Here is a 21365-nt window from a genome sequence, read left to right as displayed (position 1 = left end):
GTGCAAATAAATGTATTTAATGTATGTTTCAGGAGGATATACCTACCATTATCAGAATTATAGGTAAGTCATTCACTGGTCCGACTTAAATGTCATCTTTAGTGTATATATTCACTGAATGGTGATTAAAATAACAAAGGGATCTGCACAGGACGTTACCTGGGACAAATGTTATTTTTCATTATTATTAAATAATTTATGGATTATTGCACCCTCTCTATTGCTGTTAAACTCTTTGTAAGTTAATTACTAAAATAGTGCAAAATTGTAATAACTTGGCACTAACATATTTTTACTTTTATTGCCTAATTTGCACCACAGATCATTTCCTGATTGATTACTGATTAAGTGCTGAGGGTTTCCCACACATTTTGTGTAAATAATGAGTGTATTTAATCAGTGTCTGTTATTGTATTAATGCTGATAAGATCAACTGGCAGAACCAGTTTTATAACATAGAACCAGAGTATCCACAATGAACACAACCTGGAACTAACAGATCCAGTAACCCCTGTACAAAGATTATTCCTTTATTCAAATACGCGCCATAAATATCACTGACCGCGGAGGACCATCTCTGCATAGAAACATTATACACATTTCTTGTGTAGTTCTTGTCTCTCCAGAGATAGCATGAGTGTCCACCACATGGATCTGACCCACAGGGGGTCGTACTTAGAATTAGGGTCCAGCTACGCAGCAATAATCCTGGGCACCATGAGATCTTTTACCTGCGCACTTTCTAACTCACCTTAAATACTAAAGTTGCAACCCAATGTTGCTGTGAAAGCTCGTTTCTGTTATGTATCCAAGTGAGCAGAGCGCACTCGTCGATGTGACGCCTACATTTACTAATGTATACATGAATTGATATTTTTCCTGTTAATAAAACGTTAAACATCTAAGCATGAAACAGATACAGAATTAATTACAAGGTGACAATAATCCTGGGTCTGTCCTATCCAGCAACGTGTGTTCCCAAATCCCACATAAGATATGAGTTCTCAGACCTTGAAAACCTAATTCCAAATAAATCTCTGATGTCTCCAGGTAAATAAATAGCACTTACACCCAGGGCTGTCAAGAGGAATTCAGGGCCCCGGTAGAACAAATTCATGAGGCAATGCGCCATTGGGGTGTTGCTAGCACATCAAAATTACTAGGTCCTGAATTCACCGGAGTGTGACATAAGTCCAAGCACTCCTGACTTTCAGGACATCTAGCACCACAGTGTAGTATAGAACAATTTCAGTCTTGCCCTGCACCTTACATTGGGCACAACACTCACCAAAAATTGGGACTGTCCCTACTAGAATCACAACATTTCACACACTGTGCTGCTCTCTCCTACCTGTTCTTCTCACTTTCACCACCTGTGGCTGCTGGTTTCTTTAGTTGCGGCTTGTCTGAATCCTGGAATGTTGGAGGACCTATTTGGGGAAAAAAATGGCTACATTTAGAAAATTACAGCCATCCCCGGCGTTAAATCAATAACACCCACGCTTAATAATTAGGCCTTCCTCCAACCCCAACATTAAAATAATACTATTCACATTTAATAAATAAACCTATTTCTTTCCTGCAAACAGCCCCAGCAATACCTATTTCCCGCAACCATCACTGCCATTAAATAATTCATAGTCACCATTAATAAATAGACCTCATTCTCCCCAAACTCACCCCCACATTCAATAGCACCCAAACCACCCCATCTTAAATTAATAGTCCCCACTATTAAATTGCCCCACCATCACCCTACAAACAAAATAGCACCCATTAAAAATTAAAAAAAAAAGAAAAATTAAAAATTAGCAATGAGTTCCCGGCTCGGGCCCCCTGGCATGGCCTGGCCCGGGTAAAATGTAGCCGCCCCCCACTTCCCCCCCCTCTCGGCGGCCCTGTATACACCCCATATTACCTGATAATTCCTTCTCTTGATAATACTATAATACTATAATAGCATCCCACATGGGAAGAGTGCTAGGTAATTATAAGCCAATTACTCTCTTGGTTCCTATCTAGGCACAGATTCTAAATGTACAGCAGCTCATCATCTGGTCTCCTGAGGTCTACGTGGCCTGTATCACTGCCTACTGATATTATAGTATCTCAATTGGGGAGGTGCTACCACTAAACTTGGAGAACACCCAAAACGAAATGCTGAGAGGCTAGAATTGAATTCTTGTAACTCACTTCCAATTGTATGAAATTTATTTTGATATAGTCATCAGTCATCTTTATTTCATTGATTAAAACTCATTCAATCATTAATCAAATGGTCATAAAAACAACGAAATATAAGCAACATGCAGTGAAGGTGAATTAAAAGACTCAGCGCTGAATGGCTATTTCTAATGATCAATTGTATTGAAATATGTCCCTTATTTGTGTATTAGACTCAAATCTTTATACGTCTCTTGTTTTCTCCGTGCCATCATCCAACCTAGGGTTTAGTCCAGGGCTTCCCAAACCCAGTCCTCAGGGCTCCCTAACAGTGCAGGTTTTCCATATCTCCTTGCTGGAGCACAGGTGTATTCATTACTGACTGACACATTGTAACAGATCCACAGGTGGTCCTAATTATGTCACATGTGATTTGGAAAACCTGCACTGTTGGGGAGCCCTGAGGACTGGGTTTGGGAAACCCTGGTTTAGTCACTAAAATTAGCAGTGACAAAGCCGATCACCACCAGCCCCTTTATTACACAAAGGAATAAAGGTGTTACAGTTGCACAAACAAAGTGTACAACTTATCTTATTTATCTGAATAAATACTGTAAGGTGCAGCAGATGCTATAAACACAATGAGCGATTGAGTTTATTTAACCAATGTAAGAGACCAAGGCTGTCACTGTACCTAGATGCAGATTCTCCAGATTAGAGGCGCATAGTGCACATATCCACTGTGGGAGGAGTTAGAATGAAGATCTAACTTTAGATCATTTAGGAAGATTAACGGAACTACGCTCTCGGCTCTTTTATCTCTTGGATTCTATGCACGTGGACTGGGGGAGAAATTACTTGAGTAACCCGAAAAATAATGCAAAAAAACACTCTTGCGGAGCAGAATTGTTTATTGAAACTTCTATTTGTGTATTAATGACCTGTCGTGGAAAGGCTCCTACAAGAATCTTCTAATTTCGTAAGTACATATAGCAGGGGAGCTGTGGGGAGTAATAGAATTAAACTCACTGGGTCTGATTCATTAAGGAAAGTAAAGTTTTTTGTGCCTTACTTTCCTTAATGAATCAGGCCTAATGAGTACATAGTTACTTTACATTTATCACCATCAAGCCCTCTTTCAGTAATGCTTTGATATATAGAGAAACTAAAATTTAAAACATTACATGGATTGTAATTAAAAAAAAAAGCTTCTATTTAAAAACTTATATTGTTATTTTAAATTATGATGAAATAAATGTTATGTGCTGATGTGAACTCATTATAGATACACATGCACGTCTGCTTCGTTCAGCTATGTGTGTCTGTGTATGGAAAAGCGCTGTTTGTACACAGCAGGTTTCCACCCATATTCAAACCGTTACATATCTTATAAAGCGCTTTGCTTTGATAAGGGCTGAACTACGCATTAGTTGCACCTTCTTTTTAAACACTTAAATTATGGCCCATTTGAGTTCGCCTTTATATACATAAAGAGTCTGTGAGGGTGAATATAGACAGGAATTATCATAACGTAAGTCCTTGCCGTGTCATTCTTGTCACATTATACTAGTTTATAAATATATTTATTTATTAGTATCAATATTTTCATCTGTTGTGTTTATAAAAATGACATTCAACATTATTTTTCAATATTAACTAAATGATTTGTACTTCACATTTATTAAATGTAGCAAATTAACAGAAGATCCCATTCCTGTAATAACCCAATTGTTGGTAATTCACAATGATCAAATTTATCCCAGAGTAATGTGAGATCACATTCATAATTGTCATAGGCCGGGCTTTCGGTCTCTCTATCCTGCTCGCCGGTGACCAGCTCTTCCGCCGCGGATCTGCGCATGCGTAGACCCGATCTCTTTTTTCTCTGTTGCACATTGATTCACCCTCTCTCCAACACTCCTATTATAAAAGGCACCTCCTCCAAGTACCGGCGCCTATTCATTGGGTCACCTTCATGTTAGGTGCTGGATCTGGCTCCTGTTGCTCTCCACCATTCCAGTGGTATTGACTGCTGTCCGCAGGCTATTGCACCTGCCAGCTCTCTACCATTGCAGTGGTATTCTCTGCTCTCCACAGACCAATCATACCTACAGTATTTTACCTACTATCAATTCCTATAACTCCTCATTCTCCTACCATCCTACTGTCTTGCCTAGTACTCCCTAAGAGGGCCACGACCTACAGAGCAGAGGCCGCAAAGACCAAACCTCTTTGCGGGATTCCCTGGCGAAGACCATCTTCTTCGTTAGGTTCCGCGCCTCTGTAAGATGTAGCACCAAGCTAAGCAGACCAAGGGTCTGATTACCTTAGGAACCATGACAGTAATCTTTTTACATCCTATATTTAAAATGTAATGATTTTTGTTTTATACTAAAAAGAGTTTTTATAATTATTTATGTTTGGGGTCATGCTGTAACTAATTAATTTGTAGAAATGTAAACTATTATTATATCAGTCCATTATCTTGTACAAGATAAAATCTCAATGTTCTTCTGTAGGATCATTATTGAAGTTACAGCTGAGAGCTCTGTGGTTTCCATTATTTTATTAAGAGCTTCAATATAATCAATGTTCCTGTGTATAGTGGAATAATATGCAGTGATATAGATTAGTGCTGTATTAAAATAAATAGTTGGTGCCATTAAATTATGCGTAGTGTGGTTAAATAAATATTTTCAATTATTTAATTCTTAAGATAATTTATTAAAAGTTACATTTTCATCAATTGCACCACAAGGCGAGTGAATTTAATAACTTCCTGATTCAACCTCTCGATTTTATCCTCACAAAAAACTATTTTACTTTTGACAAGAAATTATTCTTACAAATCAGAGGGACAGCAATGGGCACCACATGTGTCCACAACTGTGCCAACATGTACCTTGGATATTGGGAACAGGAACATGTTTTTGCAACAAACAATGAGACATATACTGAGGATGTTATAATATGCCTATGATATATTGGCAATCTTTTCATGATCTGGGAGGAGGAGAAGAAACTCCTCAATAAGTTTATTTACATATTGAGCAAGAACCACTTCAATCTCAAATTAACATCAACAATCAACCTCATTCTGTCACTGTACATGACCTTATGATCTGTTTCTCAGAATGGAAATCTAGCAACTGAAACCTTTTTTTTGTAAACCCCCCAAATAATACATCCTAAATATAGGATGTAAAAAGATATTAGGACTATAATCTCACATTAATCTGTGATAAATTTGATAACTGTGAATTACCAGCTATTTGGTCATTATAGGAATGTGATCTTATATTAACTTGATACATTTTAGAAATGCAGTACAAACCAATTGGTTGCAATATAGAAAATTCGTAATTTATTTTTACAAATACAACAGATGAAAATATTTACACTAATAACTGAATATATTAATAAACTAGAATAATGAGACAACAATGATATAGTGAGAAATTAGTTTCTGATAACTATTTTTCATAGAGTCTAAATTCACAGGAATGTGATCAGAGAGTATCTAATTGTTTTTGTTCCGTTTTCACACAAGTTGTATAATGTACTGATTGATAAAAAGAATTGCCATTCCTATGTCTATAGCAGCGGTTCCCAAAGCGTACGCCGCGGCTCCCTGGAGTGCCGTGGCGCTGTCACAGGGGTGGATCCACCTCCTCACTGTTCTCACTGACTGCAGGGCGTGACGTCATCACGTCCGACAGTGTCAGTGAGGAGCAGCAGCAGAGAGGACATTAGGACAGAAGACAGCAGAGAATGAGGAAAGAAGGTAAGTAAAGGAACAGAGAGTGAAAGGGGACAGAGAGACGCTGATGGAGGGGGACAGAGTGAGAGACGCTGAAGGAGGGGGACGCAGAGAGATATGCTGAAGGGGGGCAGAGAGAGACGCTGAAGCAGGGGAACAGAGAGACACTAAAGGAAGCGGACAGAGAGAGATGCTGAAGGAGGGGGACAGAGAAAGATATGCTGAAGGGGGGCAGAGAGAGACACTGAAGAAGGGGGACAGAGAGAGACGTTGAAGGAGGGGGACAGAGAGAGAGACACTGAAGGAGGGGGACAGAAAGACACTAAAGGAAGGGGACAGAGAGAGATGCTGAAGGAGGGGGACAGAGAGAGAGACACTGAAGGAGGGGGACAATAAGACACTAAAGGAAGGGGACAGAGAGAGATGCTGAAGGAGGGGGACAGAGAGAGAGACACTGAAGGAGGGGGACAATAAGACACTAAAGGAAGGGGACAGAGAGAGATGCTGAAGGAGGGGGACAGAGAGAGACGCTGAAGGAGGGGGACAGAGAGAGACGCTGAAGGAGGGGGACAGAGAGAGACGCTGAAGGAGGGGGACAGAGAGATGCTGAAGGAGGGGGACAGAGAGAGAGACTCTGAAGGGGTGGGACAGAAAGACACTAAAGGAAGGGGACAGAGGGAGATGCTGAAGGAGGGGGACAGAGAGAGACGCTGAAGGAGGGGGACAGAGAGAGACGCTGAAGGAGGGGGACAGAGAGAGATGCTGAAGGAGGGGAACAGAGAGAGATGCTGAAGGGGTGTGACAGAGAGAGATGCTGAAGGAGGGGAACAGAGAGAGATGCTGAAGGGGTGGGACAGAAAGACACTAAAGGAAGGGGACAGAGGGAGATGCTGAAGGAGGGGGACAGAGAGAGACGCTGAAGGAGGGGGACAGAGAGAGACGCTGAAGGAGGGGGACAGAGAGAGATGCTGAAGGAGGGGGACAGAGAGAGATGCTGAAGGGGTGTGACAGAGAGAGATGCTGAAGGAGGGGGACAGAGAGAGATGCTGAAGGAGGGGGACAGAGAGATGCTGAAGGAGGGGGACAGAGAGAGACGCTGAAGGAGGGGGACCGAGAGAGACGCTGAAGGAGGGGGACAGAGAGACGCTGAAGGATGGGGACAGAGAGAGTTGCTGAAGGAGGGGGACAGAGAGAGATGCTGAAGGGGTGGGACAGAGAGAGATGCTGAAGGAGGGGGACAGAGAGAGATGCTGAGGGAGGGGGACAGAGAGATGATGAAGGAGGGGGACAGAGAGAGACGCTGAAGGAGGGGGACAGAGAGAGACGCTGAAGGAGGGGGACCGAGAGAGACGCTGAAGGAGGGGGACAGAGAGACGCTGAAGGATGGGGACAGAGAAAGATGCTGAAGGAGGGGGACAGAGAGATAGACGCTGAAGGAGGGGGACAGAAAGACAATAAAGGAAGGGGACAGAGAGAAATGCTGAAGGAGGGGGACAGAGAGAGACGCTGAAGGAGGGGGACAGAGAGAGATGCTGAAGGGGTGGGACAGAGAGACTCTGAAGGGGGGGACAGAGAGAGACGCTGAAGGAGAGGCACAGAGAGAGATGCTGAAGGGGTGGGACAGAGAGACTCTGAAGGGGAGGGACAGAGAGAGATGCTGAATGAGGGTGACAGAGAGAGACGCTGAAGGAGAGGCACAGAGAGAGATGCTGAAGGGGTGGGACAGAGAGACTCTGAAGGGGAGGGACAGAGAGAGATGCTGAAGGGGAGGGACAGAGAGAGACGCTGAAGGAGGGGGACAGAGAGAGACGCTGAAGGGGAGGGACAGAGAGAGATGCTGTAGGAGGGGGACAGAGAGAGATGCTGAAGTGGGGGACAGAGAGAAATGCTGAAGGGGGGACAGAGTGAGATGCTGAAGGGGGGGGACAGAGAGACTCTGAAGGGGAGGGACAGAGAGAGATGCTGAATGAGGGTGACAGAGAGAGACGCTGAAGGAGAGGCACAGAGAGAGATGCTGAAGGGGTGGGACAGAGAGACTCTGAAGGGGAGGGACAGAGAGAGATGCTGAAGGGGAGGGACAGAGAGAGACGCTGAAGGAGGGGGACAGAGAGAGACGCTGAAGGGGAGGGACAGAGAGAGATGCTGTAGGAGGGGGACAGAGAGAGATGCTGAAGTGGGGGACAGAGAGAAATGCTGAAGGGGGGACAGAGTGAGAGCTCATGAAGAGGGGGACACAGAGTGTGAGATGGCGAAGGGGATACAGAGTGATATGTTGAAGGGGAGCAGTGATATGATAAAGGGGCACAATGTGATGGTGAAGGGGTCTAAATACATCTTATGTCATTTTGACCCAACTACTTAAAAAACGGAACTACCCAGTAATTATTTTTGCTTAGGGGTGCCTTGGAAAATTACGGTAACCCTAAATGTGCCTCGAACTGAGAAAGTTTGGGAACCACTGTCTATAGTATTTCTGTAACATGAATCATGCCTATAGAATTTCTGTATAACTACAAGAATAATTGTGTTACAAATTCCACAAAGCCGACATACAGGCAATAATAAATATTTGGCAGAGTGAAACATCAACAATCTGTGCAGCTTATATTACGTTCAGCAACTGTTACAGCTTCAGCTCTGTAACAAATAAACTGGAAAATCGACATCTAGATACAATGAGAGCCGTAGATTTGTTAAATAAGCTGAAATGCTCATTTTGTTTATAGCAACTGTTACAGCAACAGCATTTATTAAGAAAAATAAACTTCTACACTACTAGTTCTAGTTCTACACTTTGATTTAGTAACTGTTACAACTTTATTCCATTGTGTAGAGCAGCAACAGTGCTGAAGGGAATCAGCGGCTCAGTATGTGTGTGAGAGGTCTGAACTTTGCAGAGTAAGGCTGGGTGCACACTACAGAACATTTCTCCAAATGCGTCATCTGTAATGATTTTACCAATGACTGAAAGTCTCGATCAGCAGCAGATTCCTGTGTACACACTATACACCTTTTACACAATTTACCATCAGATCTGTGCTCTTCATCTGTCATAACCATCTGCTGTAAAGATGGTGACTCTGTAAACTCTTTAGAGATCTATGGAAACTGCCGGTCATGAGTGTGAACACACTGCAGAATTGGAACGACACCGCGGAACGAGATTTTTAGCTCATTTTTTAAATGAAGTGAAACGATACGATGTGCTTGGACACCATAAATCATGATCATGGGCGCATACACACTAATGCGATATCGGACCTAATAGTCATTTATCGTGTTACTGGCACAGTAATTGCTTGAACAATCTGTAGTGTGTACCCAGCTTAGGTCTGCCATATAATCTACACATTTTTTTTATTATATTTAGCTGATTTTATGATTATGTGAATAATGATGGAATGAGTTTAAATAAATAACATAAAGATGCTGGTTTTAATAAAACACATTTGATACAATCCTCCTGGGCGTGCCCTACAATATTTAGACTCAGTGGTCATATGGTCCCCAGCTCTGTGGCCCTTAGATAGTGTCAGCTGTAATTTCCACATGCAGGACTCCCTAGAGGAAAGTCTGCAGGCTCAGGAAATTCCATCGGACATTAACTCTGTCTGTACCGCTGCCTGTGAATATGCCTGTTCCTACTGCCATTGAATGAGGTCCAACCCTCTGTATGATACAATCCAGGGTATGGAAGGAAAATTGTTGATGATGGGTTTGCCAGCGGCAGATAGCGATGTGGGGGAGGGTCGTGGGTCTAGCGGCACTATGTGCGGCTGGATCGGTGTCCTCTTCCCCAGCCCCGTGTGTTGCTCAGCAGCCGTTAGGTAGTAATGCCCAGATGGCGGTGGCGAAGGCGGTAGTGGAAGTAGTGATTCCGGCACAGAAGGAAGTTGTGAGCGGTGATGTGGAGCAGATACACACTCTAGTGTGCAGTGAATCGGGTGATCCCGGAGTAAGCAGGACTTCAGACTCGGTGACTGTTAAAGCTATACCTGCGTGCAGGGAAAACCCGTCCTTGATGTGTGCTGTAGAAGTTCCTGATCCCACGGCATGTGTAATAACTGTTTCTGGTGATGGTTTAGATAAAAGTACTCAGCCTCCATTGCAGACTAAGATTAATGATTCTTTATTTGGTCCGTTGAAAGTGGCTGAAAGAACAAGGGCTGCATTGTGTGCTATAGAATCTGCAGCGGTAAAAATGCCTAATGTGTTTGTGTTGCCTGGTGATGCTGGTAGCTCAGGTATCATGCAAGGTGATGTTCAGAGTAAGGGGAAATCAGTACCTTTAAATATGAATGTAGTCCTGGCAGCATCCTCAGTGACAGCGGGTAATACAATAAATGAGGTTCCAACAAAACAGTATGTCCTATGTGAGTGCTGTAGCTGGAAATTCTAGGAGTAGAGCTAATGTTCCTCAAACTTGGTTTCTGTCTGCTGGACCACCAGTCAAGCATAGAAATGTTGTTCAATTAAGGTTTATTGGGAACCCCCCCCCCCCCCCTGGAGTAAGGCAGGTTTGTCCCCTGAATCCCCTCCTACATGTATTTGCAATAAATCCTTTCACCCAAGTGATAGAAGGCAGCTCGATAGGAGGGGTGCAGCTGGGTCCGGAGTGTCCATCAAAGGTGGTGGCCGATATCTTTGTTGTCTTGTGAAAGCAAAGGAGGTAGCATCTCTGGTCCATCTCTGGTCCACAGGTACTCAGATGCCAGTGGCTCAAACGTGAATCAAGAGAAGAGTGAAGTTTTCTGGATGGGGAGGAAGGTTTCCATTTCGACCTTCTGGACGCCCTTCCACAGGCCAGTAGTAACATGAGAACATCAATTTGGCCCCGGCGATTATGCCGAGCAAAATTGGGAATAAAAGGTGGGGAAAGCTTCCTGGAAAGTGGAGAGCTGGAGAGAATGCAAACTTTCTCTTAGGGAAAGGGTTGACCTGGTAAAGACCTACCTGATCCTGGTGTTTCTGTATATCAGTTATGTGTGCTTGTTGCCAGAAACTTTATGGGCCAGAGTTTATGCAGTTTTCATCCATTTACTTTGGGGGAATAGGCTGAACCTAGTCAAGAGTGCTGTAACCAACAGATCAAGGAAGGACGGTGGCCTAGGGATAGTTAACCCAGTGTTATTCTTTCTAACAAGTTTCTTGAAGTTACACCTTAGTAGTCTTCTCAAGGAGAAGACTACACCTTAGTAGTCTTCTCCTTGAGACCCCTCATCATTGGGTAGGTGGCTTCAGGGCATGGGTGGATCCATTCCTTAATGACTGGATAGAAGGAGGCAGGATAAAGAGCTTTCTGGTCCATCATGGGTACCTCCTGGCCTACGTGTCTCTGGGATTGAAATCGACAAAACGTTGGGGCCTGGAGGCAGGGGAAGTCAGGAACTCTTCTAGAAGTCAGTTGGAGAGGAGAATCCTGCACTCTCACTTCTGGGTTCAGTTGCCACTAAGAGACTGCCCCAAGCAATGCTTGTTCGGAGGGCCTGGCCTTGGTTAATTCAGGGAGGGTTCCTCTGAAGTTTTGGGACATTGCTTGGCTCTCTTTCCATGGGAGACTCTATGTGAGGGGGAAATTAAAGTTTAGAAATGCTGATGATCATGTCTGCCCACGAGAGGAGTGTCTGGGGGTGGAGGAGACCATATACCATTTTATGCTTAAGTGCCCCTTAAACGTAGAGGTTTAAAAGAGGGTTTCTGGTGCTTTGGGTATTCCCAATAAATAATGTAAGTGACTGGAATGTGATAGTGTTACAATGAAGGCAGTAGGAGAGGTATATACAGGTTATACAGAATAGCTGTCTGAATGTAGAACTCCTACTAGCTTCAGGCACCAGAATGATCCAATCAAACATAAAATCACATAAATACTAGATAAATGTTATATAAGAAGGAGGAGACAAGCAGTTTTGCTTCTTTTGGATGCTAGCTCACTGACTATAGCTGGGAGTATCTGCATGTCCTCTTCACTGGCAGCCAATCACAAGCATCTTCCCATGCTGGCCTCCTAGGATTGGCTGCAGGAGTTTAGTGAAATGATCAAATATATCTATGGGATTCTTTATGTTTGGGGATTTTTTCTCTCATTTGGACCATGATGTACCAAGATAGAATAAAAGTTTATATAATATTTAATAGTCTTTTATTCGTTTAAAGTTTAATTGAAAATTGTAGGATATTTTTTACTCTTTTGGTAAAATGGGCAGGAGACTCAAAAGCTACATTCTATGTGAGTAACCACAGTGTTACTCACACTCATCTGTGCTACTTATGTGTAACTGCTACAGGTATTTGTGACTTTGCTTATTGTATTATTTATTTCCTATGTGTGTTTGTCTGGAACATTGGAATCTGTGCCGCCTTATAAATAAAGTAGTAATAATAATAATAATAATAATAATAATTAGATCATTGCCAAATTTGGGACCCCTGTAGTGACAAATTTACCATCCCAATGGCATGAGTATAATTGACATACGCTTTTGAGATGGACAAGATGATCAAGAGGTTGTAGGATAGACGAGCATGAAAAGGTGAGTTTTGAGGGTACATTTGAACGATTGTAGACTGGGGGAGGGTCGGATGAGGCGGGGAAGGAAGTTCCAGAGATGAGGCCAGCACAGGAGAAGTCTTGGAGGCACGAGTTGGAGGAGGCAATGTCAGGTGAAGAGAGGCATAGGTCAGAGGCAGGGCAGAGATGTATCAGTGAGATGTGTTAGAGAGGGCTTTGTTAGTAAGGGTAATGAGTTTGAATTGAATTCTGAAATTGATGGGGACAGAGGCGGAACTAGCAAGCTGTGGGCCCTGGTTCAGGGAAGTGGGTAGGAGGGAACCGGGGCTCACAGCTCACTAGCTCCTCATGCAGTGGGCCCCACTATCTCCATGAGCCCCGGTGCACCGCAACTGCTGCACCAACAGTAGTTCCGCCTCTGGATGGGGAGCAAATGAAGGGATTTAAGGAAAAGAGCAGTGGAGGAGCAACTGGAGAGGAAGATGAGATTAGCTGCAGCATTCTGGATGGATTGAAGGTGGGAAAGGTGGGAGTCAGGAACGCCAGTATGAAAGAGGTTGCAGTACTGGAAAAGAGAAATTATGAACAAATGGACAAGGATTTTGGTTGATCCCTGAGAAAGGGGCGGATTTTAGTAATGTTACAGAGGAGGAGGAGGCTGGATATGACAAAGGACTGGATATGGGGAGTATAGGAAGCAAGTTTGGGTGACAGTAGAGTAATGTTATCAACCATGAGGGAAATATTAGCAGGGAAAGGAACATTGGCAGGTGGAAAGAGGAAGAGTTTGGATTTGGGGATGTGAAGTTTAAGGAAGCACTTTGACATCCAGGTAGAGACAACTAGATACATGGGACAGGAAGGAGGGAAGGAAATATAGACTTATATGTCATCAGCGTAAAGGTAGTACTGAAGGCCAAATGATTGAATACGTTTGCCAAAAGAAGTGGCGTAGGGAGAGAGGAGGGCCAAAGACAGAGCCTTGAGGAACTCTGATAGAGAGAGGAAGAGAGGGGGAGGCAGAGTCATAAGCAGAGACACAAAAGCAGCTGCCAGAAAGGTAGGAGGCAAAGCAGGAGAGGGCAGTTTCACGAAGACCTAGTGAGTGAGGGGCATTGAAGAGAAGAGAATGGTCAAAGTTGTCAATAGCAGCAGAGAGGATAAAGGGTATGAGCCATCAAAGTGTAACAAGTGGGGAAGGTGGGAAGTGAGAAACTCACACACAACTACCCTCCTCCAGCCTAAACCTTACTTGTGCAGCAAATCCAGCTGTGCTTGCTGTCAGTGCTGCTCTCTGTGTCACCTTACAAATGAATCTGATATTAAATAGATTTATAGGAGGCTCCGTTATATTGTTCTGTATAGAGAGCGGCCCTGGAAGTTCTTGCTTTCTGGCTCTTGGTGATAGAGCAGTGGGTGTTCTGAGATTTAAAAGGGGAGAATAAGAGACACACAGTGACTTGTGGTATAATGTAAGACTGTGCTGGGAGATTACTAGTAATGGGTTCTCTATGTGAGCAGTATACAATGGTTCAATAAGGCAGATTTCTTTCTTTCTCTTATATTTGACAAGTAATCATACTACAATCATTGCACATACTTTATCAGACAGGGCTTTATACATCAAATGGTGAAAAGCTGTAACACCAGGTAATTATACTGCCACAATACTTGTTCTGTTATCGTCATCTCAAGATGAAAATAATTCTCTGAATAAAGATTTTTTTTATTTGTCAACAGCTTTAAACATTTTTAAATATTTTTTTATTTATTGATTTATTTTTTTATTAGTGAAATTGAATGTCCAAATCTACAGAGACAGGTATCACAATGTAGTAAGTTAATCCTCATTGCTCTATGTCAGCATAAGCTAAGTATCCCTGAGCTGCCCTTGGGGTATTTTCTTGATAAATTGTGGCAATTGACTTATGATTGAAACTATTGATGATTGTATTGGTTGAATTTGAGCATCTTGAGTTCTATGGATTTTCATTTTGACCCATTTTCACAATTTCTGTTCATAGGTTACTATGAAGTTCCAGTTACACATCTTGTACTTCGGTTTACTGCTTATCACACTGACATTGTTTAGCAGAACAATATTTTGGAATTCTGAGATAAGTAGGAAAAAAGTATTTCCCTATAGATCAAATTTGTTGCTAAAGTTTACTAATGTTACCCCTAGCAACAATTCCATCTCCCACGCCTTACCTCCTCTGAGAGAGTCGGTGACCCTTAATGACGGAGTTCACACTTACCGCTTGAACCTCTCCCAACTCCTAGTTGAGTTTCCTTATCTGCAGAACTATAGCTGCTCAATCATTCAGCATCCAAAGAGGGAGACTGAGACCACCAGGCCACTTGTAGTACTGGCAATTAAGTCTCACCCACGGGCAGGAGCCAGAAGAAAGGCACTTCGGCAAACTTGGGCTCGTGAATGGCAAATAGGTGGTTACAAGGTGAGGGCAATATTTCTGGTGGGCCAAACAGATGATTTTGGCACATGGACCTAGTGACGGTTGAGAGTCGGGAGTACAAGGACATACTACAGTGGGATTTTACGGAAGGCCATCACAACTTATCCCTGAAAGAACGTTGCTTCTTAGAGTGGCTGTACCATCATCTTCCTCAGGTGGAGTTTATTCTTAAAGGTCAGTGAAGTGATATATAAATAACAATTGGTTCATCAAAGTCCATCCCTTGTCTCATGTCTGCACCTTCTTCATCAACCTCATGTGTACTTGTTCTCTTTTTATGTGTGATTGTATATTATATGATGTGTAGCCCTGACTGTCCGGAGATGCGGAGTTTCGTGGCACCTTACAAATATACAATGATGATCATCTAGGTGGGGTACGGAATAACGGTGCTGATTTCACCGACAAGGCTTACCACGACATCTTGAGTCCGGATGGCTGCCTCCCGACAAGGATCCATCATGACTCTTCTGTGAAGCAACTTAAAGCAATCCTGGATAAAGAAGATGCCGGCGGGACTTCATGAAGTCACTGACATAGGTGACGTTGTTAACGTTGCTCTAAAGGGGGTAATGTAACTATGTGGCCATGTACAATGTACTTTACAAAGGGTTATAGCCGGCGGGAAGTAACCGTCCGGACTCAAGATCTCGTGGTAAGTCTTCTCGGTGTAGTCAGCATCGATATGCTGACTACCATCGGATGATCTAACACTCGTTCTCCAAGATTGACGAATACATATCTAATCTGTTTTATTTCTCTTTCTTGCGCCATCAGAGGTGGCTTCACGGCCCTTTAATTTTGCAAGGCGTAAAAGCACCCAAATGACACTAAATAACCAAACATTTTGACCTGTGTTCCGTTTCCTCCAATATTTCTCCCGGTTATAATTCCAGGTGATGACGATGAGTATGTCAATCCTCATGCGTTGGTTGAATTCATAAAGCAACATGCCTCCAGCCCATCGGTGCTTCACGGATATTTACGGCCTCACTCCCCTGTCATGCGTTACTCTAAGTATCAGGTTTCTGAAGCTCTCTTCCCATCCAACATCTATCCCACGTTCCTATCAGGTGGAGGCTTTGTCTTTCCTGGGATGTTAGTGAAGCATCTCTATGAGATATCCCAGAAGATCCCTGTTTTTCCATTGGACGATGTATATTTTGGCTTTCTGGCCCTGGCAGCCAATTTAACCTACAGACATGATGCTCGATTTTACGTGTATGGACTAAAGTTTGATTCTTGCCTATATCGGCAAGCTTTGGTTGTACATGGGGTGGAGCAGGAACACTTAGTACAGTTTTGGAAGGCGGTACAGAGTGCAAAGTGTGTGAAGAAATTCATGAGAAATCGATGACCATCGAGACAAAAAAGGGGTCTTTCCATTACTAATTTTATTGTCATTTACACTGCTCTGGCATCAACTGAACTGGACTATATTTAAAAGGAATCTATCATGTTTTATTGAGGTTTTTTTTTTTATTTAATTGTATGGGATTTGTGTTTACATTTGTTATGCTTTTCGGTTTCAATTATTACCTATGTGTTGTTTTAACTGTATTTTCTTTTTGGATATCGCCCAAAATACATCATTATTGTTCATACGGTGCTTCCTATATAGGATACACACCAACATGCACCTTCCAGGAATCACATGTACAATGCAGACTATACCAATGGACACATCATTATCCACTTCGGGAGACTTACTGTGTCTGTCATATGTGGGAATGTCTATTATTATTATCATAAATTTATTATTTATTTATAAAGGTACCACAGTCCCGTAGCATCAGATACAGAAGCAAGTAGCAAATAGATGAGGTAATACATGTAAGTAGCACAGATTAGTGTGAGTAATACCGTGGAGACTCACACAGAGTGCAGCAATAGACGTCACGGGACGTACGAGGGAGTCGGACAGTAGACAAACATGGGACAAAAGGTAGAGAGGACCCTGCCTGCGAGAGCGTACATTCTAGAGGGAGGGGTGGTGAGACACAGTAAGACTGACTGGGAGAAAATGAAGATGGCAAGAGAAGGAAGAGGAGGTGATGGATAAGATGGTCAGGAGATAAGATAGGTAAGCTTGAAAGGGTGAGTTTGGAGTGAGAGTTTTAAGGACTAGAGGTTGGGGGAGAGTCGACTGAGGCAGCATAGGGAGTTCCAAAGTTTGGGGGCAGCATGGCAGAAGTCTTGGAGGCAAGCATTGGAGGTGAATTGAGGCAGAGGTCAGAGGCGGAGTGGTGGGGTCAGGTAGGTATGTACATCGTGACAAAATCAGAGATGTGAGGGAAAGAAGTGTTGATAAGGGCTTTGTAAGTGAAAGTAAGGAGCTTGAACTGAATTCTGAAACGGATAGGAAGCCAATGAAAGGATTTACGCAGAGGAGAAGCGGAAGAGGTGCGGTGAGAGAGGGGGATGAGCTGATCCACAGCATTCTATATGGATTGAAGGTCAGAAAAGTGAGAGACAGGAAGGCCAGTGAGAAGGAGGTTGCAATAGTGGAGACGAGAAATGATGAATGAATGGACCAGGATTTAGGTTGTATCCTGAGAGAGGAACAGATGGATTTTCGAGACAAAGGTAGAAGTGGCAGAATTTGGTGAGGGACTGGATATGAGGGGTAAAGATAAGGGCAGAGTCAAGGGTGGCTCCAAGGCAGTGGGCTTGGGTGACAGGAGAAAGAGTGATGTCGTCACCCAAGAGGGAGATATTGGGAGGGATAGCAAGATTGGTAGGAGGACAGATGATGTGCTCATCATTTATTTATATAGCACCACTAATTCCATAGCTCTGTACAGAGAACTCACTCACATCAGTCCCTGCCCCAATAGAGCTTACAGTCTAAATTCCCTAACATACACACACACAGACTGACAGACACACAGACTAGGGTCAATTTAATAGCAGCCAATTAACCTACTAGTATGTTTTTGGATTGTGGGAGGAAACCGGAGCGCCCAAAGGCAAACAAGGGGAGAACATACAAACTCCACACAGATAAGGCCATGGTCAGGAATCTAAGTCATGACACCAGTGCTGTGAGGCAGAAGTGCTAACAATAAGCCACCGTGCTGCCCCTAGATCGGATTTGGAGATGTTGAGTTTCAGGAAGCGCTGTGACACCCAGGCAGTGACAGCAGTGAGACAGCTAGATACTTGAGTTAGGAAGGTGGGAGAGAGCTCATGGAAGGAAAGATAGATTTGCATGGTGGAATTGGATGCACAATGATCGACTAAGTTCACAGAGAGAGATGGTGTAGATAGAGAAGAGCAGAGGTCCAATAGTGTAAATAAGAATGAAAGTGCAAGTAAGTATGATAGTGTAAGTAGGGATGACAGTGTAAGGGTGACAGTGTAAGAGTGATAGTGTAAGTAAGGGTTACAGTATAAGTAAGAGTGATAGTATAAGGAAGAGTGATAGTGTAAGTAAGGGTGACAGTGTAAGAGTGATAGTGTAATAAGAGTGACAGTGTAAGTAAGGATGACAGCGTACGTAAGAGTGACAGTATAAGTAAGAGTGATAGTGTAAGTAAGAGGAACATTGAAAATAAGGATGACAGTATAAGTAAGGGTTACATGGTAAGTAAGAGTGATTGTGTAAGTAAGGAGGGACAGTGTAAGTAAGGAGGGACAGTGCAAGTAAGTGTGGCAGTGTATGTAAGAGTGATAGTGTAAGTAAGAGTGGCAGTGTATGTAAGAGTGATAGTGTATGTAAGAGTGGCAGTGTATGTAAGAGTGATAGTGTAAGTAACAGTGACAGTGTAAGTAAGGATGACAGTATAAGTGTCACTCATCAGAGTGTTAGTTCCTCTGGTTCAAGACCCAGGTTTCTCTCTGCTCTGCCGGCGCCTGTCCTGCGCCGCGGCCATCCGCTATCTTGACCAGGGGTCTGCGCATGTGCAGACCTATAGAACTGATAAAACCTTGTTCCTCTCCTCATTGGATGATTAATTACTTGTCACTATTTAGGACACCTGTTGCCCTACTACCTTTGCCTGTCCTTGGTCCTCATTCCTCTGAGGTAACCAAGGAGTATCCTGTTCCTGTTCGTGGTTCCTGTCTGCTGTGGGCGCTTACCTGCAATCTGGACGAGTCTCTACTCCACGCCAGTGGTAATACCTGTGAGCCACAGACCGCTGCACGCTACCTTGTATCTTACCTGCAATCTGGACAAGTCTCTACTCCACACCAGTGGTAATATCTGTCAGCCGCAGACCGCTCCATGCTATCTTGTATCTTACCTGCAATCTGGACGAGTCTCTACTCCACGCCAGTGGTAATGCCTGTCAGCTGCTGACCGCTCCACGTTACCTTGTATCTTACCTGCACCTGGACAAGTCTCTACTCCACGCCAGTGGTAATACCTGTCAGCCACAGACCGCTCCACGTTACCTTGTATCTTACCTGCACCTGGACAAGTCTCTACTCCACGCCAGTGGTAATACCTGTCAGCTGCTGATCGTTCCTCGCCACCTTGTATGTTATCTGTTACCAGGACTAAGTTTCTACATTGCATCTGTGGTAATATCCGCTAGTCACTGACTTCTCTGCTACTTTGTTTTATTGGCTACTTGTATAGTCTTCCTCTACAGCCGTGAAGTATCCGTCTGTTACAGTTCATCTGCATACTAGGTACTGCACCACTTCTCATTCCCAGTTACTACCGGTCATCATTCTCGCTGTGTCAGTACAACTCCTACTACTCAGAGACTATCTACTCTCCTGGGATTCCTCCTTCTACCCAGCTCTAGGAGGTCCTTGCTCTCATCGTGTATAGCTGTATCCGTCAAATTACCATACTCTCCAGGGGGCTGCGACCTGCACAGTGGAAGCCACTAAAACCCATACTTCCTTGCGGGAGTTCCTGGAGAAGAGCAGCCACTGTGTTAGACTCCGCGCCTCTGGTGAGTAAAACTACATCTGGTAAATTCTGGGTCAAGACTCCTAGTGACTGTGACAATAAGTAAGGGGGACAGTGTAAGTAAGAGTGACAGTGTAAGTAAGGTGACAGTGTAAGTAAGAGTGACAGTGTAAGTAAGAGTGATTGTGTAAGTGTGACAGTGTAAGTAAGAGTGACAGTGTAAGTAAGGTGACAGTGTAAGTAAGAGTGACAGTATAAGTAAGAGTGATTGTGTAAGTGTGACAGTGTAAGTAAGGTGACAGTGTAAGTAAGAGTGACAGTATAAGTAAGAGTGATTGTGTAAGTGTGACAGTGTAAGTAAGAGTGACAGTGTAAGTAAGGGGGACAGTGTAAGTAAGAGTGACAGTGTAAGTAAGGATGACAGTATAAGTAAGAGTGATTGTGTAAGTAAGGGGGACAGTGTAAGTAAGGTGGACAGTGTAAGTAAGGGGGACAGTGTAATTAAGGGGGACAGTGTAAGTAAGAGTGACAGTGTAAGTAAGGGTGACAGTGTAAGTAAGGTGGACAGTGTAAGTAAGGGGGACAGTGTATGTAAGGGGGACAGTGTAAGTAAGGGGGACAGTGTAAGTAAGGTGGACAGTGTAAGTAAGGGGGACAGTGTAAGTAAGGTGGACAGTGTAAGTAAGGTGGACAGTTCAAGTAAGAGTGACAGTGTAAGTAAGGGGGACAGTGTAAGTAAGAGTGACAGTGTAAGTAAGGGGGACAGTGTAAGTAAGGTGGAGAGTGTAAGTAAGGGGGACAGTGTAAGTAAGAGTGACAGTATAAGTAAGGTGGACAGTGTAAGTAAGGGGGACAGTGTAAGTAAGAGTGACAGTGTAAGTAAGGATGACAGTATAAGTAAGAGTGATTGTGTAAGTAAGGGGGACAGTGTAAGTAAGGTGGACAGTGTAAGTAAGGGGGACAGTGTAATTAAGGGGGACAGTGTAAGTAAGAGTGACAGTGTAAGTAAGGGTGACAGTGTAAGTAAGGTGGACAGTGTAAGTAAGGGGGACAGTGTATGTAAGGGGGACAGTGTAAGTAAGGGGGACAGTGTAAGTAAGGTGGACAGTGTAAGTAAGGGGGACAGTGTAAGTAAGGTGGACAGTGTAAGTAAGGTGGACAGTTCAAGTAAGAGTGACAGTGTAAGTAAGGGGGACAGTGTAAGTAAGAGTGACAGTGTAAGTAAGGGGGACAGTGTAAGTAAGGTGGAGAGTGTAAGTAAGGGGGACAGTGTAAGTAAGAGTGACAGTATAAGTAAGGTGGACAGTGTAAGTAAGGGGGACAGTGTATGTAAGGGGGACAGTGTAAGTAAGGGGGACAGTGCAAGTAAGAGTGACAGTGTAAGTAAGAGTGACAGTGTAAGTAAGAGTGACAGTGTAAGTAAGGGGGACAGTGTAAGTAAGGTGGACAGTGTAAGTAAGGGGGGCAGTGTAAGTAAGAGTGACAGTGTAAGTAATGGGAACAGCTCTTTTATAACCCACATTAACACATGATCTTAGTATAAACTCTTCCCATGGTGCTGGTACGCAGCCTCATTGCAGATGCTCA

General features: G+C 43.5%; 1 protein-coding gene and 1 pseudogene across 1 annotated transcript in view; both read left to right on the top strand.

Moving 5' to 3' along the window:
• Positions 1-19988, top strand: part of LOC142150966 (beta-1,3-galactosyltransferase 5-like) — an 82669-nt gene extending 62681 nt beyond the window's left edge. The window contains exon 4 of the transcript XR_012691115.1: positions 19922-19988. The gene's annotated coding sequence lies outside the window, so the exon portion shown is untranslated. The remainder of the gene's footprint in view (positions 1-19921) is intronic.
• On the top strand, positions 9765-16268 carry LOC142149618 (beta-1,3-galactosyltransferase 5-like; annotated as a pseudogene).
• Positions 19989-21365: the final 1377 nt, after the last annotated feature.

Source organism: Mixophyes fleayi, chromosome 4 (assembly GCF_038048845.1).
Source record: "Mixophyes fleayi isolate aMixFle1 chromosome 4, aMixFle1.hap1, whole genome shotgun sequence".
In the NCBI taxonomy this organism is placed as follows: Eukaryota; Metazoa; Chordata; class Amphibia; order Anura; family Limnodynastidae; genus Mixophyes; species Mixophyes fleayi.
This window is presented reverse-complemented; position numbering and strand designations above follow the sequence as displayed.